Here is a 21,869-nt window from a genome sequence, read left to right as displayed (position 1 = left end):
CATCACCTCCCATAACTTCTTGGTGCTCCAAGTCCTAGCAGGATACCGAACAATGCCCCATCGAGATTGCAGAACAATAAAGGCACGCTCGATGTCCTTCCTAGCACTCTCTTGCTCTTGGGCAAATCTTTTCCTCTTCTCTCCAACAGGGTTGAGGATTGTCTTCACAATAGTGATCCACTGAGGATAGATACCGTCATCTAGGTAGTATCATTTGTCGTAGTTGTGACCGTTGATGGTAACATTCACTGGCGGGTTGTTGCCTTCGGCAAGCCTTGCAAACACTGGCAAGCGTTGAAGCACGTTGATATCATTGTGCGATCCGGCCATGCCAAAGAAAGAGTGCCAGATCCAAAGATCTTGTGAGGCCACGGCCTCAAGTATGACAATGCAAGCCCTGGCATGACCCTTATACCGCCCTTGCCAAGCAGAAGGGCAGTTCTTCCACTCCTAGTGCATGCAGTCTATGCTGCCAAGCATCCATGGGAAACCCCTGCTGGCATTCGTCGTCAACAAGCGGGTTGTATCTTGAGCAGTCGGCTCTCTCAAGTACTCAGTGCCAAACACATCAATCACAATCTTGCAGAACTTGTACATGGAGTCTAGGCATGTAGACTCGCTCATACGGACGTACTCATCAATGAGATCACTGGGCACTCCGTATGCAAGCATCCGGATGGCCGCAGTGCATTTCTGATAAGATGAGAAGCCAATCTTTCCAAGGGCATCCTCTTTGCACTCGAAATAATTATCGTATCCGACCACCCCCTCTCTAATACAGTTGAAAAGATGCCTACCCATACGGAAACGCCGCCGGAATTTCTGATGTTTGAACAGCAGGTTAGTTCTGTCAAAGTAGTCCTTCCAGAGAAGGAAATGGCTGCTCTCTCGGTTGTGATTCAATGCCGGAAGGTGCCCTAGGATCGAGCCACGGAACAACGGCCGCTGCCTATTAAGGTGGTCATGGACCAACACGGTAGCCAAGATCTCCTCCTCATCATCGGACGAGGAATCGTCGGAGTCGCAAAGGAAAATGTGGAAAAAGAACTCGTCGGCGGAGTCCATTTTGTACCTGGCAAACTGCCAAACAGCTTGCGGGGGTCGATGAAGAAGCTGGCCGACGAAGAGATGCATGCCTCCCTTGGACCAGGTGGCTAGCCTGGCGGCGTCCGACGAGCGTGCCGGTGTCAGGACAGCGGGCGTTGTCGGACGAAGGAGCTGGCCGGGGCGGGGAGGCGACTTCCTGCTTGCGGCGGCGTCGGGGGGTAGGGTGGGAAGCTTCGGTGCCCCGGCGGCGAGGCGGTGGCGGCGGCGACGTGGGAGGTGGCGGTGTTAGGGGCAGGTGTGTCGACACTGGTTGCTGGCAGAGGCACCGGAAAAATGGGTGGCTGCGGCGATGGGGCGGGGGCGGGCGAGGGTTTGCTGTCGATGTGGGGTGGGAGAGGATTGCCAATGTGCCACCGACTAACGGGCCAGGGGAGGAGTAGGCGCGCGCCACACGCGTCCCCTTCATGTCTCCACCGACGCAAATGAGGCTGAAAATTGGGCCGGGAATGAGTCAGCAGGCGGACGAAAAGCGGACGCGCGTCCATTTGGGTCGGCGCGTTGGGCTGGCTTTTCTGTCCGAGCCGACCTAAACGGACGCGCACGGACGAAATGGGTCGGCGCGTTGGAGTTGCTGCTACTTCATGAGCTTGCATTGGTTTTTCCCTTGAAAAGGAAAGGTTGATGCAGAAAGTAGAGATAATTATTTCCCTTAGTTAAGAACCAAGGTATCAATCCAGTAGGAGATACAAGCAAGTCCCCAATCTATGCACCTGCACAAACAATCAAACACTTGCACCCAACGCGATAAAGGGGTTTTCAATCCCTTCACCCCTCACTTGCAAAGGTGAGATCTGATAGAGATAGATGTAAAAGATTACTAAAACATAAAATAAAATAAAAGTAATTAAATTGCAGCGAGATATTTTGGTATTTTTGTTTTATAGATCTGAAAATATATAATGGAAAATAGACCTCGGGCCATAGGTTTCACTAGAGGCTTCTCTCTTGAAGGCAAATAATACGGTGGGTGAACAAATTACTGTCGAGCAATTGATAGAAAAATGCAAAGTTATGACGATACCAAGGCAATGATTATGCATATAGGCATCACGTCCGTGTCAAGTAGACCGACTCCTGCCTGCATTTACTACTATTACTCCACACATCGACCGCTATCCAGCATACATCTAGAGTATTAAGTTCATAAAGAACGGAGTAACATCTTAAGTAAGATGACACGATGTAGAGGGATAAACTCAAGCAATATGATGAAAACCCCATCCTTTTACCCTTGATGGCAACAATACAATACGTGCCTCGCTACCCCTACTTTGTCACTGGGTGAGGACACCGCAAGATTGAACTCAAAACTAAGCACCTCTCCCATTGCAAGAAAAACCAATCTAGTTGGCCAAACCAAACCAATAATTCGAAAAGAAATTAAATACAAAGATATCAAATCATGCATATAAGAATTCAGAGAAGATTCAAATAATATTCATAGATAATCTAATCATAAATCCACAATTCATCGGATCTCGACAAACACACCACAAAAGAATATTACATCGGACAGATCTCCAAGAACATCGAGGAGAACATGGTATTGAGAATCAAAGATAGAGAAGAAGCCATCTAACTACTAGCTATGGACCCGTAGGTCTGTGGTAAACTACTCATGCTTCATCGGAGGGGCAATAGAGTTGATGTAGAAGCCCTCCATGATGGAATCCCCCTCCGGCAGGGTGCCGGAAAAGGCCCCAAGATGGGATCTCACGGGTACAGAAGGTTACGGCGGCGAAAAAGTATTTTGGTGGACGCTTCTGTTGGTTTGGGAATATTTCTGAATCTATAGGCCAAAGATTAGGGTTGGAGGACTCCCGTGGGACACACAAGGCAGGGGACGCCCCCTGGGGCACGCCCTGGTCCCTTGTAGTCGCCTCGGGACTCTTCTGCCTTGATCTCCAAGTCCCACGTGTGTCTTCTGGTCCAAGAAAAATCATCGTAAAATTTTATTCCGTTTGGACTCCGTTTGATATTCCTTTTCTGTAAAACTCAAAAACAAGGGGAAAAACAGAAACTGGCACTGGGCTTTAGGTTAATAAGTTAGTCCCAAAAATAATATAAAATAGCATATTAATGCATGTAAAACATCCAAAACAGATAATATAATAGCATGGAACAATAAAAAAATATAGATACATTGGAGACGTATCAGTTGCTCTCATGCCTATAAATGCACGCACGCATCTCTTACCCATATGAGTACATTCGAGATTCTAAGCCGGCACAACAAACAATTTAAGATTAATGAAATCAAGAGATGTTTCATAGTCTACGAGAATCTCTCTTCCCACTGAATGAACGTCACAGAAAAGTCTGAAATAAATCCAATGTCACCACATGTGCCCCATGGTCGACGAGAACATCTCCTTCACTGAACGAACATTGCCGAAAAAACTGAAATAAATATAGAAAAATGCAAGCATGGGTGCCAAGTGTAGGACTTGAACTCCGATGGTCTGGTTCCACTGCAAGAACCTAACCATCAGAAGTTATTCCCACATGAAAGAACATATGACCAAAAGGATGAAAAGTTACCTAGTACTTCAAGGGTAGTCTTGCTCTTTTGTCAAGGACCCCTTGGCTATGTAAGACCCCTAGAATAAACTCAAGAGGAGGGTCACTCTCCCCTACTAGCTGTCTTCAAATAGTTATGAAGGATGAAATTCGGAGTCTGAGGGACCTTCTAAGACCCGAACTACCCGGGGGTCGTGGGACTCTGGACGCGGTGACACTCTAAATATTCCATACATTAGGCTGACACAAGATGACCCTCTCATAGGATGTAATCCGCACTCCAACAAAGAGACTGAACATATTTAGAAAACATCATCGTGTAACTTTGTCGAATGTATGACGACCTTCACTATAAGGTCATGATGTGTACTACCCAATTTTATTCTTGTACCGTTGGCCTCCAAGCACGGAGTTTTGTAGGACAACAACAAATTTCCCTCGAGTGGATGACCTAAGGTTTATTGATGTCTACTACAGAACCTTCGTCTTGTAGACGTTGTTGGGCCTCCAAGTGCAGAGGTTTGTAGGATAGTAGCAAATTTCCCTCAAGTGGATGACCTAAGGTTTATCAGTCCGTGGGAGGCGTAAGATGAAGATGGTCTCTCTCAAACAACCCTGCAACCAAATAACAAAGAGTCTCTTGTGTCCCCAACACACCCAATACAATGGTAAATTGTATAGGTGCACTAGTTCGGCGAAGAGATGGTGATACAAGTGAAATATGGATGGTAGATATAGGTTTTTGTAATCTGAAAATATAAAAACAGCAAGGTAACTAATGATAAAAGTGAGCACAAATGGTATTGCAATGCTTCGAAACAAGGCCTAGGGTTCATACTTTCACTAGTGCAAGTTCTCTCAACAATAATAACATAACTGGATCATATAACTATCCCTCAACATGCAACAAAGAGTCACTCCAAAGTCACTAATAGAGGAGAACAAACGAAGAGATTATTGTAGGGTACGAAACCACCTCAAAGTTATCCTTTCTGATCGATCTATTCAAGAGTCCGTAGTAAAATAACACGAAGCTATTCTTTCCATTCGATCTATCCTAGAGTTCGTACTAGAATAACACCTTAAGATACAAATCAACCAAAACCCTAATGTCACCTAGATACTCCAATGTCACCTCAAGTATCTGTGGGTATGATTATACGATATGCATCACACAATCTCAGATTCATCTATTCAACCAACACAAAGAACTTCAAAGAGTGCCCCAAAGTTTCTACCGGAGAGTCAAGACGAAAACGTGTGCCAACCCCTATGCATAAGTTCACAAGGTCACAGAACCAACAAGTTGATCACCAAAAAATACATCAAGTAGATCATGTGAATATTCTATTGTCACCATAGGTAAGCACATGCAAGACATACATCAAGTGTTCTCAAATCCTTAAAGACTCAATCCGATAAGATAACTTCAAAGGGAAAACTCAATCCATTACAAGAGAGTAGAGGGGGAGAAACATCATAAGATCGTGCCAAATCAAGAACACGAGAGAGAGAGAGAGATCAAACACATAACTACTGGTACATACCCTCAGCCCCGAGGGTGAACTACTCCCTCCTCGTCATGGAGAGCGCCGGGATGATGAAGATGGCCAGCCGTGATGGATCCCCCCTCCGGCAGGGTGCCGGAACAGGGTCCCGATTGGTTTTTGGTGGCTAAAGAGGCTTGCGGTGGCGGAACTCCCAATCTAGGTTTCCTTCTGGGGGTTTCTGTATTTATAGGAATTTTTGGCGTTGGTCTCACGTCAGGGGGGGGGGGGGTCTCCGAGTCATCCACGAGATAGGGGGGCGCACCCAGGGGGTAGGGCGCGCCCTCCACCCTCGTGGATGGCTCGGGACTCTTCTGGCCCAACTCTTTTACTCCGGGGGCTTCTTTTGGTCCGTAAAAAATCATCAAAAATTGGCACATCAATTGGACTCCGTTTGGTATTCCTTTTCTGTAAAACTCAAAAACAAGGAAAAAAACAGAAACTGGCACTGGGCTCTAGGTTAATAGGTTAGTCCCAAAAATCATATAAACAGCATATAAATGCATATAAAACATCCAAGATGGATAATATAATAGCATGGAACAATCAAAAATTATAGATACGTTGGAGACGTATCAAGCATCCCCAAGCTTAATTCCTGCTCGTCCTCGAGTAGGTAAATGATAAAAACAGAATTTTTGATGTGGAATGCTACCTAACATAATTACAATTGTGATTTCCTTTATTGTGGCATGAATGTTCAGATCCGAAAGATTCAAGACAAAAGTTTAATATTGACATAAAAATAATAATACTTCAAGCATACTAACAAAGTAATCATGTCTTCTCAAAATAACATGGCCAAAGAAAGTTCATCCCTACAAAATCATATAGTTTGGCTATGCTCCATCTTCGTCACACAAAATGTTCAAATCATGCACAACCCCGATGACAAGCCAAGCAATTGTTTCATACTTTAGTATTCTCAAACTTTTTCAACTTTCACGCAATACAGGAGTGTGAGCCATGGACATAGCACTATAGGTGGAATAGAATGGTGGTTGTGGAGAAGACCAAAAAGAAGAAGATGGTCTCACATCAAGTAGGCGTATTAATGGGCTATGGAGATGCCCATCAATAGATATCAATGTGAATGAGTAGGGATTGCCATGCAAAGGATGCACTAGAGCTATAAATGTATGAAAGCTCAACAAAAGAAACTAAGTGGGTGTGCATCCAACTTTGCTCACGAAGACCTAGGGCATTTTGAGGAAGCCCATTGTTGGAATATACAAGCCAAGTTCAATAACGAAATTTCCACTAGTATATGAAAGTGACAAAATAAGAGACTCTCTATCATGAACATCATGGTTCTACTTTGAAGCACAAGTGTGGAAAAAGGATAGTAGCATTGTCCCTTCTTTCTTTTTCTCTCATTTTTTTGTTTGGCTTCTTTGGCCTCTTTTTTTCATTGGCTTCTTTGGCCTCTTTTTTTATTTCCACACACAGGACAATGCTCTAATAATGATAAAAGTTTAATATTGACATAAAAACAATAATACTTCAAGCATACTCTAAGCAATTATGTCTTATCAAAATAACATAGCCAAAGAAAGCTTATCCCTACAAAATCATATAGTTTCTTCAGATTCGTCACACAAAATGTTCATCATGCATAACCCCGATGACAAGCCGAGCAATTGGTTCATACTTTTTAACGCGCTTCAGCCTTTTCAACCCTCACTCAATACATGAGCGTAAGCCATGGATATAGCATTATGGGTGGAATAAAGTATAATGATGGGGGTTATGTGAGAAGAAAAAAAGGTAGAAAGTCTCACATTGACGCGGCTAATCAATAGGCTATGGAGATGCCCATCAATTGATGTCAATGCGAGGAGTAGGGATTGCCATGCAACGGATGCACTAGAGCTATAAATATATGAAAGCTCAACAAAAGAAACTAAGTGGGTGTGCATCCAACTTGCTTGCTCACGAAGACCTAGGGCATTTTGAGGAAGCCCATCATTGGAATATGCAAGCCAAGTTCTATAATGAAAAATTTCCACTAGTATATGAAAGTGATAACATAGGAGACTCTCTATTATGAAGATCACGGTGCTACTTTGAAGCACAAGTGTGGAAAAAGGATAGTAGCATTGTCTCTTCTCTCTTTTTCTCTCATTTTTTTGTTTGGCTTCTTTGGCCTCTCTTTTTTCATTGGCTTCTTTGGCCTCTCTTTTTTTTCATTGGCTTCTTTGGCCTCTTTTTTTTTATTTCCACACACGGGAAAATGCTCTAATAATGATGATCATCACACTTATATTTATTTGCAACTCAAGGATTACACAACTCGATACTTAGAACAAAATATGACTCTATAATAGAGCCTCCGGCAGTGTACAGGGATGTGCAATGAATCAAGAGTGACATGTATGAAAAGTTATGAATGGTGGCTTTGCCACAAATACGATGTCAACTACATGATCATGCAAGGCAATATGACAATGATGAAGCGTGTCATAATAAACGCAACGATGGAAAGTTGCATGGCAATGTATCTCGGAATGGCTATGGAAATGCCATAATAGGTAGGTATGCTGGCTGTTTTGAGGAAGGTAAATGGTGGGTTTATGGTACCGGCGAAAGTTGCGCGGTACTAGAGAGGCTAGCAATGGTGGAAGGGTGAGAGTGCGTATAATCCATGGACTCAACATTAGTCATAAAGAACTCACATACTTATTGCAAAAATCTACAAGTCATCAAAACCAAGCACTACACGCATGCTCCTAGGGGGATAGATTGGTAGGAAAATACCATCGCTCTTCCCCGACCGCCACTCATAAGGAAGACAATCAAAGAAACACCTCATTCTTCAAATTTGTTACACAACGGTTACAATACGTGCATGCTACGGGACTTGCAAACCTCAACAGAAGTATTTCTCAAATTCACAATTACTCAACTAGCATGACTCTAATATCACCACCTTCATATCTCAAAACAATCATCAAGCATCAAACTTCTCATAGTATTCAATGCACTTATATGAAAGTTTTTATTATACCCATCTTGGATGCCCATCATATTAGGACTAATTTTATAGCCAGAGCAAATTACCATGCTGTTCTAAAAGACTCTCAAAATAATATAAGTGAAGCATGAGAGTTCATCTATTTCTTCAAAATAAAACCATCACCGTTCTCTAAAAAGATATAAGTGAAGCACTAGAGCAAACGACAAACTACTCCAAAAGATATAAGTGAAGATCAATGAGTAGTCGAATAATTATGTAAATATGTGAAGACTCTCTAAGATTTAAGAATTCCAGATCTTGGTATTTTATTCAAAAAGCAAGCAAAACAAAAGAAAATAAAATGACGCTCCAAGGAAAACACATATCATGTGGTGAATAAAAATATAGCTCCAAGTAAAGTTACCGATGAACGAAGACGAAAGAGGGGATGCCATCCGGGGCATCCCCAAGCTTAGGCTCTTGTTGTGCTTGAATATTATCTTGGGGTGCCTTGGGAATCCCCAAGCTTAGGCTCTTGCCACTCCTTATTCCATAGTCCATCGAATCTTTACCCAAAACTTGAAAACTTCACAACACAAAACATAACAGAAAACTCGTAAGCTCCGTTAGTATAAGAAAATAAATCACCACTTAGGTACTATTGTGAACTCATTATAAATTCATATTGGTGTAATATCTACTGTATTCCAACTTCTCTATGGTTCATACCCTCCGATACTACTCATAGATTCATCAAAATAAGCAAACAACACACAGAAAACAGAATCTGTCAGAAACAGAACAGTCTGTAGTGATTTGTATCATTCGAATACTTCTGTAACTCCAAAAATTCTGAAATAAATTTGTGGACGTGAGGAATTTTTCTATTAATCTTCTGAAAAAATAATCAACTTAAAATCACTCTTCTTTAAAAAAATGACAGCTAATATCGTGAGCGCAAAGTTTCTGTTTTTTACAGCAAGATCGCAAAGACTTCACCCATGTCTTCCCAAAGGTTCTACTTGGCACAAACACTAATTAAAACATAAAACCACATCTAACCAGAGGCTAGATAGATTATTTATTACTAAACAGGAGCAAAAGGCAAAGAACAAAAATAAAATTGGGTTGCCTCCCAACAAGCGCTTACGTTTAACGCCCCTAGCTAGGCATGATGATTTCAATGATGCTCACATAAAAGATAAAAATTGAAACATAAAGAGAGCATCATGAAGAATATGACTAGCACATTTAAGTCTAAGCCACTTCCTATGCATAGGGATTTTGTGAGCAAACAATTTATGGGAACAAGAATCAACTAGCATAGGAAAGCAAAACAAGCATAACTTCAAGATTTTAAGCACATAGAGAGGAAACTTGATATTATTGCAATTCCTACAAGCATATATTCCTCCCTCATAATAATTTTCAGTAGCATCATGAATGAATTCAACAATATAACTATCAGATAAAGCATTCTTTTCATGATCTACAAGCATAGAAATTTTATTACTCTCCACATAAGCAAATTTCTTCTCATTCAGAATAGTGGGAATATCATAAAAAACTCGAATACTATAAATTGTTTTCACATTAAAAGAATAATGTTCAGAAAAAGGGTAATCATAATCATGACAAGTTTTGTAAGTATAATCATCACTACTTTTTATAACATAAGTATCATCACAATAATCATCATAAGTAGCAACTTTGTTCTCATCATAATTAATTGAAACCTCTTCCAAGATAGTGGACTCATTACTAAATAAAGTCATGACCTCTCCAAATCCACTTTTATAATTATCACAATAATATTCAACATCCTCCAAAATAGTGGGATCATTAGTTCCTAAAGTTGACACTCTTCCAAACCCACTTTCATCAATATAATCATCATAAATAGGAGGCATGCTATCATCATAATAAATTTGCTCAACAAAACTTGGGGGACAAAAAATATCATCTTCATTAAACATAGCATCCCCAAGCTTGGGACAAACATTAATTGCATCAAAAAAATTCTCAAACATCCCATTCTCATCAAACATAGCATCCCCAAGCTTGGGCCTTTTCATATCATATGCATAATCACTCTCATCATTAATAGTATGGATAGCACCAATAGTATAGCAATTATCATCATCACAATGAGTAATAGGAGCAACATCATTTGGGAGGGATAGCTTTTTACCTTTGCTTCTCCGTCTTTTCTTTTTCTTCTTCACATTATGTGTGGGTTTAATCCTCTTTTTGGAGCTCCTTATTAATGAGATTGGTTGAATAGAAAGCTCCTCCTCGTTACCTGATTCATCATAAGAAAGAATAGGAGGATATAGGGAAATCTCTTCCCTTTCATTAGTATTCTCTTCATCTTCTATTTGTTTTCTTGTCTTTATGTAATTGGCAATATAAGGATTCGCAATGCAATTCACCGCACAATACATATAAATTTCCTCTAGATCAAAATCAAGAACTGTCTCAAGGGCAAATTCTGGAATATCCTTAGTTATACGTTTCATTTCTTCATAACCCAGAAGCAAACTAAGTTCATTATGATGCGCAAGGGAAATCAAGTCATCACAATTTTTGGACACGATTCGATCATGAAACAATTTGCATTGGATATTTAAATGACCACGTTCATTGCAAAGTTCACAAGGATGGCTAAGAAAATTTAAATTTTCAGCACAAACATCTAGCCTTTCTTGCAACCATTTAGTTTCTAAATACTTATGCCTCTTGCAAAATCTATCTTCCCTTTTTGGTGTGTACTTGCAAACTCTATGTACTCCACAAAAGTTGACATGCTTATAAGAGACATTTTCATCATGTCTAGTGCAATCATCATTAGTACTATGGATATTCAAAGAGTCCATACTAACAACATTGCAATCATGATCATCATTCAAAGATTTAGTGCCAAACATTTTAATGCATTCTTCTTCTAGCACTTGGGCACAATTTTCCTTTCCATCATTTTCACGAAAGATATTAAAAAGATGAAGCATATGAGGCAACCTCAATTCCATTTTTTGTAGTTTTCCTTTATAGACTAAACTAGTGATAAAACAAGAAACAAAAAGATCTGATTGCAAGATATAAAGATATACCTTCAAGCACTAACCTCCGCGGAAATGACGCCAGAAAAGAGCTTGATGTCTACTCCACAACCTTCTTCTTGTAGATGTTGTTGGGCCTCCAAGTGCAGAGGTTTGTAGGACAGTAGCAAATTTCCCTCAAGTGGATGACCTAAGGTTTATCAATCCGTGGGAGGCGTAGGATGAAGATGGTCTCTCTCAAATAACCCTACAACCAAATAACAAAGAGTCTCTTGTGTCCCCAACACACCCAATACAATGGTAAATTGTATAGGTGCACTAGTTCGGCGAAGAGATGGTGATACAAGTGCAATATGGATGGTAGATATAGGTTTTTCGTAATCTGAAATATAAAAACAGCAAGGTAACTAATGATAAATGTGAGCACAAATGGTATTGCAATGCTTTGAAACAAGGCGTAGGGTTCTCACTAGCGCAAGTTCTCTCAACAATAATAACATAACTGGATCATATAACTATCCCTCAACATGCAACAAAGAGTCACTCCAAAGTCACATATAGAGGAGAACAAACGAAGAGATTATTGTAGGGTACGAAACCACCTCAAAGTTATCCTTTCTGATCGATCTATTCAAGAGTCCGTAGTAAAATAACACGAAGCTACTCTTTCCGTTCGATCTATCCTAGAGTTCGTACTAGAATAACACCTTAAGATACAAATCAACCAAAACCCTAATGTCACCTAGATACTCCAATGTCACCTCAAGTATCTGTGGGTATGATTATACGATATGCATCACACAATCTCAGATTCATCTATTCAACCAACACAAAGAACTTCAAGGAGTGCCCCAAAGTTTCTACCGGAGAGTCAAGACGAAAACGTGTGTCAACCCCTATGCATAAGTTCACAAGGTCACTGAACCCGCAAGTTGATCACCAAAACATACATCAAGTAGATCACGTGAATATCCCATTGTCACCACAGATAAGCACATTCAAGACATACATCAAGTGTTCTCAAATCCTTAAAGACTCAATCCGATAAGATAACTTCAAAGGGTAAACTCAATCCATTACAAGAGAGTAGAGGGGGAGAAACATCAGAAGATCCAACTATAATAGCAAAGCTCGCGGTACATCAAGATCGTGCCAAATAAAGAACACGAGAGAGAGAGAGAGATCAAACACATAGCTACTGGTACATACCCTCAGCCCCGAGGGTGAACTACTCCCTCCTCGTCATGGAGAGCGCCGGGATGATGAAGATGGCCACCGGTGATGGATCCCCCCTCCGGCAGGGTGCCGGAACAGGGTCCCGATTGGTTTTTGGTGGCTATAGAGGCTTGCGGCGGTGAAACTCCCGATCTAGGTTTCTTTCTGGGGGTTTCTGTATTTATAGGAATTTTTGGCGTCGGTCTCACATCAGAGGTGTCTCCGAGTCATCCACGAGATAGGGGGGCGCGCCCAGGGGGTAGGGCGCGCCCAGGGGGTAGGGCGCGCCCTCCACCCTCGTGGATGGCTCGGGACTCTTCTGGCCCAACTCTTTTACTCCGGGGGCTTATTTTGGTCCATAAAAAATCATCAAAAATTGGCACGCCAATTGGACTCTGTTTGGTATTCCTTTTCTGTAAAACTCAAAAACAAGGAAAAAACTGATACTGGCACTGGGCTCTAGGTTAATAGGTTAGTCCCAAAAATCATATAAAACAACATATAAATGCATATAAAACATCCAAGATGGATAATATAATAGCATGGAACAATAAAAAATTATAGATACGTTGGAGACGTATCATTTATCAATCCGTAGAAGGTGTAGGATGAAGTTGGTCTGTCTCAAACGACCCTGCAATCAAATACAAGAAATCTCTTGTGACCCCAACACACTCAATACAGCTGTCAATTGTATAGGTGCACTAGTTCGGCGAAGAGATGGTGATACAAGTGTAATATGGATGGTAGAAATAGTTTTTATAATCTGAACAAATAAAAACAGCAAGGTAGCAAGTAACAAAAGTGTGTACAAATAGTGTCTCAATGCTTAAAAACAAGTCCTATGTTTCATACTTTCACTAGTACAATCTCTCGACATCATTAACATAAAATAATCACATAATAATCCCTCATAGTGCGGCAAAGAATCACTTCAAAATATCTATTCCTATTGAACAAAGTAGAATGAAATAGTGTAGGTAGTAAACCACCTGAAAGTTGTGTTCAATCAATCTTATGAACCACCCCAAAGTGTCACGAATAGTTCTAGAGATCGTACTATGACAACACCATGTGATACGCATCAATCAACTCTAATGTCACCTAGATACCCCAATGTCACCATGAGTATTCGTGAGTGAGACATGCATCAAGAACTAGTGCAGAAAACGCTAGTGCCGGCGTTCTAAAAACCACGTTGTTGGCGTAAGAGGTCAACGCCACTAATATGGCGCCATTGTTAAAAAATACCGATGGCGTGCAGATCTACGCCATAGATATTTTACATACTGGTGGCGTGGTACTATTCACTCACGCCATCACTATGTCAAATAGCAATGGCGTGGCATGTTTTCACATGCTACCACGATACCTAGGCTATTAGTGAGGTGCACACTCACTCACACGTCAACACTAAAAATTTCTTAGAACAAAAAAATATGTTTGACATGATTACAAATTTCACTAAATACATACATACGTTTCGTCCATACATCCAGTTCATACATTTAGTATATGTACATTTGTAAGATCCACGGGTCCAGAAGCAATGTCGCGCGTAGAGGTTGTGGTCGTCGCTGCTGGAGCCTCGTGTTGATGTCGTCGTCATCGTCATCGCTACTGTTGCAACCCCGTGTCGATGCTCTATCATCATCTTCGCCGCAGCCACGTGTTGATGTCGTCGTCGCTGCCGCAACCCCGTGTCATTAATGAACTACATGACAAATAAAGAAATGCACATGAAGAAGTTAGCTCAAGCAGTACAAGAATAAACTAACTACATGAAGAAAACATAATTTGGAAACAAAACATCCAGAGGATGTCACATAATAGCAAAACTAGCCATCATGGAAAGTAAAGCAAGATAAGCAAATGGCACTCTATTCATGTTCAAGCTACTAGCAACAAACTGAGCAGTAAATGCAGCATTTTTTCTCATTGTTTATCTTCTTTGCTTCTAGATTCTACTCCTTCCGTTCCTAAATATAAGTATTTTTAGATAGGGATTTTTATTTCTATGCCCCTGGTTCCTTAGTTCTACTCATTCATCCCCACGCTCTTAACTTTTGCTCACTTTTCCCCACTTCCTTGCACGAAACCCTCAGAACTGGTCACAGTGGACGTTGCCGTCGGGTCAATGGCTTGACCGTTAACTCTGACGAGTGGGGCCGCATAGAGTGGAGTCCACATTTTGACCGTTACATGCTAACCAGTGGGGCCGCGAAACTGACACTCACTGTAACCTGAATCAGATCCAGTCGCTTCCGCGCAGCCCCCTCCGTTGCCATCGTGCCGCCTTTGCAGCAGTCGTGCCGCCTCCGCCGCATCTACCCTCTCTCCCCATCTAGGATTAGGAAGCGATGTCGGGGGGCACCCCGTCCGGCCCATCGACCGTGGAGATGATTGGGTCGAATCAGAGGCTGATAATTCATGGATTCCACCTGGGTAAGCATCGTTTTCCTCTCAAATTGATTAGAAGATCCGTAAATTAGGCTGTATTTGATCACCGTTGGCGTGAATCAGTGCAATTTATCTGAAAATTTTCAGTCTAACCGTGCCCTTTATCTTATTTCAATCGAATAGGGTTGATCCTGCACTTGCTTTTCGGCTGGCGGTTAGAATGGAAACTAGCAAGCTGCGTGGAACTAAACCGTGTATGATTTCTGGATTTTTCTATCCTAAAGTGGTAGAAACCAGCGTTTCGTTCACAGATTTCCGCGAGGCACTCTGTTGTGAGTATCCGTGGAGCCCTGCCGATATTGTTGAACTGAGATATTTCGACAGTACCAAGCAGAGATTTGTCACATTAACTTGTGATGAGCATCTGGGATTGCTATTTAGTTTGAATGCTGACAGCCGTTTTGGTAAAATCCATATCGGTGTGCTTCAGGCACGCAAACAAAGTATCCCGAAGGGTGTTTAGACATCATCTGTCTCTGCTAATAGCGAGCGTCCTCGCACTCCTTGTAGGTCGAGACCAAGTAAACCTAGTGGTTCTGAAAGCCACAACATGTCGGCTGCCGCTAATTCTGCCACTTCTCCTCTTCCTTCTGCACCTGATGTAGAAGTAGATGCGGAGCCTGAAGAGGAAGTGCCTCGACATGATGACGAGGATGAGATTCTATTCCCTGAACTGGTAGATAGAGTCAGTCAACATGCAGTGGAAGATGAATATCCAGAGGAGCCTAGCAGCTGTGCTAGATTTGATGACACTGACGATGAAGAGAGGGAGGAGAACATCGACTCCTTAGTTTTACAAGAATATGATGGTGAGGACATGCCAACAATTGAGTGGAACAGGGAGAATCCTGACCTTAATCCAGGAACCGTATTCGAATCGATGGTGGACTGTCGTAATGCAATGACTACATATTGCATTCTCACTGAAAACTCTTATGAGGTTGATAGGAGTGAGTAAGGAAGATTCACTGTTCATTGCCCTTATGATAGGTGTAGGTGGAGGTTGCATCCATCCATTATGCTAAAGAGCAAATTGATTCAGATATTACAACTGAATCTTTTTATCAGATTATTTATCCATTCTATATTCAGATCATGTGTACTGTTTCTTAATTGTATTTGACATCATTTTTCATTTTGTTTCAGATAAAAAGCAACCCACACGGGCACACTTGCCCACCTGGAGGGGGAGGGGGAAAGGACAAATCTAAGCTTGCAAAGACTAGGTGGGTGGCAGATGCAATCTTGGATTGGGTGAGGGAAACACCAACAATTGGTCCAACAACACTCCATGGGAAGCTATTTGAGAAGTACAAGATTAATATGCAGTACATGAGGATTTTCTATGCTAAGGAAAGGGCTCTTGATAGTATTAATGGTCCATGGAATGAGAGTTTTCAGTTGCTTTACACCTTCAAAGCTGAAGTGGAGACGGCTAGTCCAAGGAGTGTTGTAGAGATTGACAAGCATACAGTTAAGTACAAATTAAAAGGGAAGGCACTGGAGAAGGAGTGCTTCAGGAGGGCTTTTTTTGTTTCAAGGCTTGCTGGCTGGGGTTTCTGAATGGCTGTAGGCCCTATTTGGCTGTCGATGCAACTGCTTTGAATGGAAGATGGAGAGGCCAGCTAGCAGCAACTTCTGCAGTTGATGGACACAACTGGCTATTCCCAATTGCATTTGGTGTGTTGGAGGTAGAGTGTGAGGAGAGTTGGGTCTAGTTTCTGCAGCAGTTGCGCAACATTATAGGTACACCCTCAGGTTTAGTTATACACACAGATGCTTGCAAGGGTTTAGAAACTACAGTAGAAATTGTATTCCCTGGAGTGGAACATAGGGAATGTATGCGACACCTAGCATAAAATTTTAAAAAGAAATTCAAAGGCAAAGTTTATGATGAGAATCTATGGCCAGCATCATAAACATGCAGCTTGAGGAAGCATGAGCACCATTTGAGAGTGTTGTATGCTCATAATCCTTTGGTGAAGGAGTACATGGATGAACATCATGGAAAGCTGTGGTCAAGAAGCAAATTCAATGAAATCTGCAAAGTAGACTATGTGACCAATAACCTCGCTGAGTGTTTCAATGCAAAGTTCAAGTTAGTGAAAGGGCTTTTGTTGTGGCAAGCATTTGGTAAGATCAGGCAGATGATCATGGTAAAGATGGCTCTTTGTAAAAGAATTGCAGAAACACAATATGTTGGCCATCTTATGCTCCCATCTCTGATTAAGGCATTGCATGCCAAGGCAAGAGGACTAAGGATGAAATGCATTCGACCGTCGACATACGAGGCTGAGGTGACATACACCGACAGTAAAAATAGGGAATGGAGATATCCAGTGAACCTTGCAACCAATGAATGCAGTTGTAGGCAATGGCAGATCCGCGGGAAGTTGTGCATACATGCCCTACATCTCATGACTGTTATTGGAGGTGAAGATGGTGAAGTTGATCAGTATTGCTCTGAATATTTCTCTGTTGTCAAATTTAGGGCTGCTTATGCTGAAAATGTGCCTGCACTCTTGGGAAAAGACCAATGGAACATAGTAGACCCAGGGTTCAAACTCCATTCTCCTGTGCTGACTAGACCACCAGGAAGACCAAGGAAAAACAGGATAAGAGCTGGTGAAGAGGGTCGCGTAAAAAAACAGCATAAGTGCAAAAGATGTGGTATCCTAGGGCATATTGCTAGGCGTTGTACCAATCCAGTTGATGCATCATTTGGAGAAGAGGAACAATGGGCAGTAGCAAATGCAGAGGAGAATGCAGTAGCAGAGGAGAATGCAACAAGTTTAGAGGAGAATGCAGCAGCAGAGGAGAATGTACCAAGTTTAGAGAATGAAGCAACTGAAGTAGCAGCTTGGTATGTGTGCAATCTTTCCATTTTTTTGCATTTGTTCCCTTTTTTATCGATGGCTAAGCTGATTTCTGTTTGACCCAGCTCTAGGATAATTAGAGGCACAAGACAGAAAAGACCTAGAGAGGAAGAAACTTCAGTTGAACCATCATCTGATGCGGAATTTGAAACCATTGGTTATGAAGGTTTTGAAGCTATAAGAGAGGAGCAAGTTATTTTGTCTGAAGTTCCTTTAAAGATTAGTGAACCCATAGATGACCGTCAACAGGTCATCACTTGCTCGACCAGCCAAAGCTCAACAAAACCGCCACCACCAGAAGTGAAGATCAGAAGCAGCAAGACAAAGCTTTCAAAAGCACAAAATATCCCAGCCAGGGAAACCAGAAGCAAGAAGGTTAACCCATCCTGGAACACAAGGAGCAAGGCAAAGATTTGAATTTGAACTTGAATGCAAGTCACAAACTTTGAACCTTAAGGATTTGTAATAAGGATTCTGTCATCAATTTGAAATACTATGAAAACTTGTAAGGTGTAATAATTCTATTTGTAAACTTTGAATTTGAACTACTGAGGCAAACTTTGAATTTTAGGCAAACTTTGAATTTGAACCAACACTTGAAGTCCATTCCCCTGTGGTGTGAGTTGCACAGTTTGCTGAACTATTATAAACGTTAGGTGATCAATCCAATCTCTTTTGCGTGGTAAAACTTGTAGTCATGAGAAATGTGCTCCAAATGAGCTCCCAAGCTAGGGTAAACAACCCCATTTGTAATCGAGTTTTTTTGGACCTACTCTAAATGAGCCAAATATTTTTTATTAACACCAATTCAATCTATATAGTGTAGATTCGAAGAATCACTATTTATTGAATTAATCTTTCTATTTTTACATTTTTACGAAAAAATATACTTTAATAGAAAAACCATTAAAACACGTTTACCATATGAAAATGGAAAACTAAGTTCAGATCCTTCTTATTCACTTTGAAATCAAGCTTTGGTGATTTTTTGAATTTTTTTTTAATTTTCAAAAACCGAAGGGAAACCCTACCTCCTCTCCTCAGTCTCTATTAAACGTTGTACGTGATAGCTCATATGTGTGAAGGTTTTTTCATGAAAATGTCCATAGACAAAGTTTATGATTTTTGGTTGGTAACATGTCACACAAGACAACATTGTGCATAGGTTTTATATTTTTTTGATTTTTTAATTAATGGTGCTCATTTGACCTCGATCGTGCTAGCCAGATTTTTTTCTGTAAATGCACGTATACCAAGTTTAGTATTTTTCCTCGTTAGTGTGTCCTATAAAACGACGAACGGCGAAGGTTCATATTTTTTTTATTTTTTTAAATTAGTTATGCTCGGTCAAAGCCTTTGAAACCCCGTTGACCAGCTCAAAACCCCTCTAAACCCTGCGGGGTTTCGCCTAACCCTAGCTCCGAATGTCAGCCGTCCGATCATACCCTAGCGCCAAGCGACAAACCTCAGATGTGGTCTTCTAGAAGGAATTCCTAGGGCAGGCTGCGTGCAAGCTCCGTGCCGTTGGATCACATGGACGGCTCCGCATCATTGGATCGTGGGGCAATCCGCGAGACTTGTTGGCTGTGCCTCCTCTTTCTTCTGGTGCTTATTCTGCAGCGACGAGAGGAGCCACTCCTCCTCTGCTTCTTCTTCTCCGGCGACTTTGGGCGATATGTCGAGCTCCACTTCAGCCTCCCGCCCCTCATGGACCCGTATGGTCCACTTCCCATGGAGCGATGTCCTGACTGCCGACGCAGCGCGCCACTGATATGGTTGACTTCGAAGGAGGTCAAGAATGGCAACTATGGGCGCGAGTTCGTGAAATGTGAGAGCAAGCCAGAGGGGCAGGTTAGATCTCATGATTTTTCTCTTATTTCTTTTTCTATTTGCTTTTAATTCTTTTTTGATCTGGGATTTAGGGTTCATGTTTTCGTTTCGGATCGTGAAGAAATGCACACACTTTGAATGGCTGGATGGCTACATTAAGCGGATTCAATTCAATGGGGCCCCAATCCCGGAGCTCAATCTGCCATCAGCACCAACGAATTTGGTCTCTGAAAGTGCTGCTCTGACAGTTGGGGATGCGGATCTGAAGGGGGAAATAAAGAAGATGAACAAGAACTTGAAGCAGATGATTCAATTAAACAAGCAGGCGAATCTGATAGCTTTAGGATTTTATACCTTTATTTTTGTGTAGTTGCTCTAGGATTTGCTTACTTGCTGGTCATCACTCGTTAGAGATGTTAGTAGTGTGGTGTCATGTGCTCTAGGATTTGGTTAAATTTGTGGATTGCTCTACGGTTTGCTTAAATTTGTGTATCATGTGCTCTATGCTCTGTGTTGCTTAATTTGTGGATCATGTGCTCTATGCTCCGTGTTGCTTAATTTGTGGATCATGTCAGTTTCGCCAGTTTTGTACACTTTCAGTTTCTTCAGTTTCGTCAGACAAAACCGACCACAGAAAAGAACGTAGTTCTAGGGCCCAAATTGAACCTAAGCTCTGGTTGGGCCGTCTCATTGCGTTGAGTGTCGAAGGCCCACAAAGATAAAAGAGGCCTAGAAAATAGTGCACGCGCCGGCTCTTTTTTTCCTTGATTATTGCCATGGTAAATCCTTTTATTGTTGGACTTGCCCATGTCAGATTTATTTGTACATATCATGGAATTTTCCTTCTGTATATAGCCTACGACACAACACTTTGATTTTTTGACATGCGGGTATTACAAACATGTTTTTGTTGCAATAAAAATAGTGTATACACGATTTTTTGTTTTTGTTATTAAGAGCATGTCAGACTTAATTATGTAGATCATGATATGCATTTGAAACCACGTCTAAAATAAAGTCCGGTGGCACCATTAGACACCATATCCATCTAGAGAGCATGTCTAGGACTCGGCTACGGCGCCATATTCATCTACCGATATCTCACGTAGCAAGCATACATCGATAACATAGAAAGTAGCAACCATAGCATACTTCTTACATAAAACATAGGGTGCCCTAAACCATAGCATAGGCCACAAACTATTCAAAAACTAGCTTGTTTTTGTTCATATAATATACGGAATAGGGCCACCAACAATTCAAAAAAATTAGCTTTTCTTCTTCTTTACAACATCAACATGGCTCATTTTTCTAGCCTTAGTTTCCTTTTTGACACTTCAACTAGTCCATTATCCGCGCGTGCGAAAACTTGACCCTACTCTAAATGGGCCATTTAAACTTGACCTACACAAGTACACACCATGAATATAACAAGACGAATGGGCTACCCTCCAACCATTTTTACAAGGCTAACCCCAAAACTTGCTAGTTTTCATTGAGCGATACCCTTTCATTGATTGATTTAGCAGAAGGGCTCGCGTACGGCACCATATCCATCTAGCGATATCTCATGTCAAATAAGATAGAAATAGCAAGCAAAACATAGATAACCAATGACATATCAAATAAGGGTAGCAAGCATAACATAGTTCTTAGGGGATAACACGACAGAGATAACAAGTTCACGGTACAACCAATGACATAACTAAGATAGAAATATATAACAGATAAAAAGCCCTAACACCCTAGGGCAAGACAAGCTCATGAGACTGGGCCTTCACCACCATCTTCACTGTGCCTCCTCTTCACTGCTCCTCCTCTCCATGCCGTCCTCGCCGATGTAGTAGGGGAGGCTGTGCATACCGTCGTGGGTGGGGAAGATGCAGTCGAAGTTTGTGAAGATGTTGTGGGTTGTGAATGCGATGAATTCGCATCCACACCAAAACACCTTGCCGAGGAGGTAGTACACATCAAATCTGTTGGTGAAGGTGACGGTGAGCCCTATCGGCAGGGTCCTGGAGTTTGGACGCACTTCCTCCAGTCGGAACATCACCGGCGAGCCCGCCGGGAGGTGGGCAAAGCCCGCACCAAGGAACCACTGGGCAAATCCCCTTGCACCCCTCCAGCGTGAGAACGCCCACACGCGGAGCATCCTCTCCACGACGACGCCGGCCGGATACCGTCTCTCCGGCACGGTCGGTGGGAGCTGGAAGGTGGGGCCGTTGTACTGCATCCTCGCCTCACTTTGAGAATGCTCTGGGTTTGGGTGAAGAAGAGAAGGGGGCGGCGCAAATGGATG

Source organism: Aegilops tauschii, chromosome 4 (assembly GCF_002575655.3).
Source record: "Aegilops tauschii subsp. strangulata cultivar AL8/78 chromosome 4, Aet v6.0, whole genome shotgun sequence".
Lineage (NCBI taxonomy): Eukaryota > Viridiplantae > Streptophyta > Magnoliopsida > Poales > Poaceae > Aegilops > Aegilops tauschii.
Note: the sequence above shows the minus strand (reverse complement) of the source record.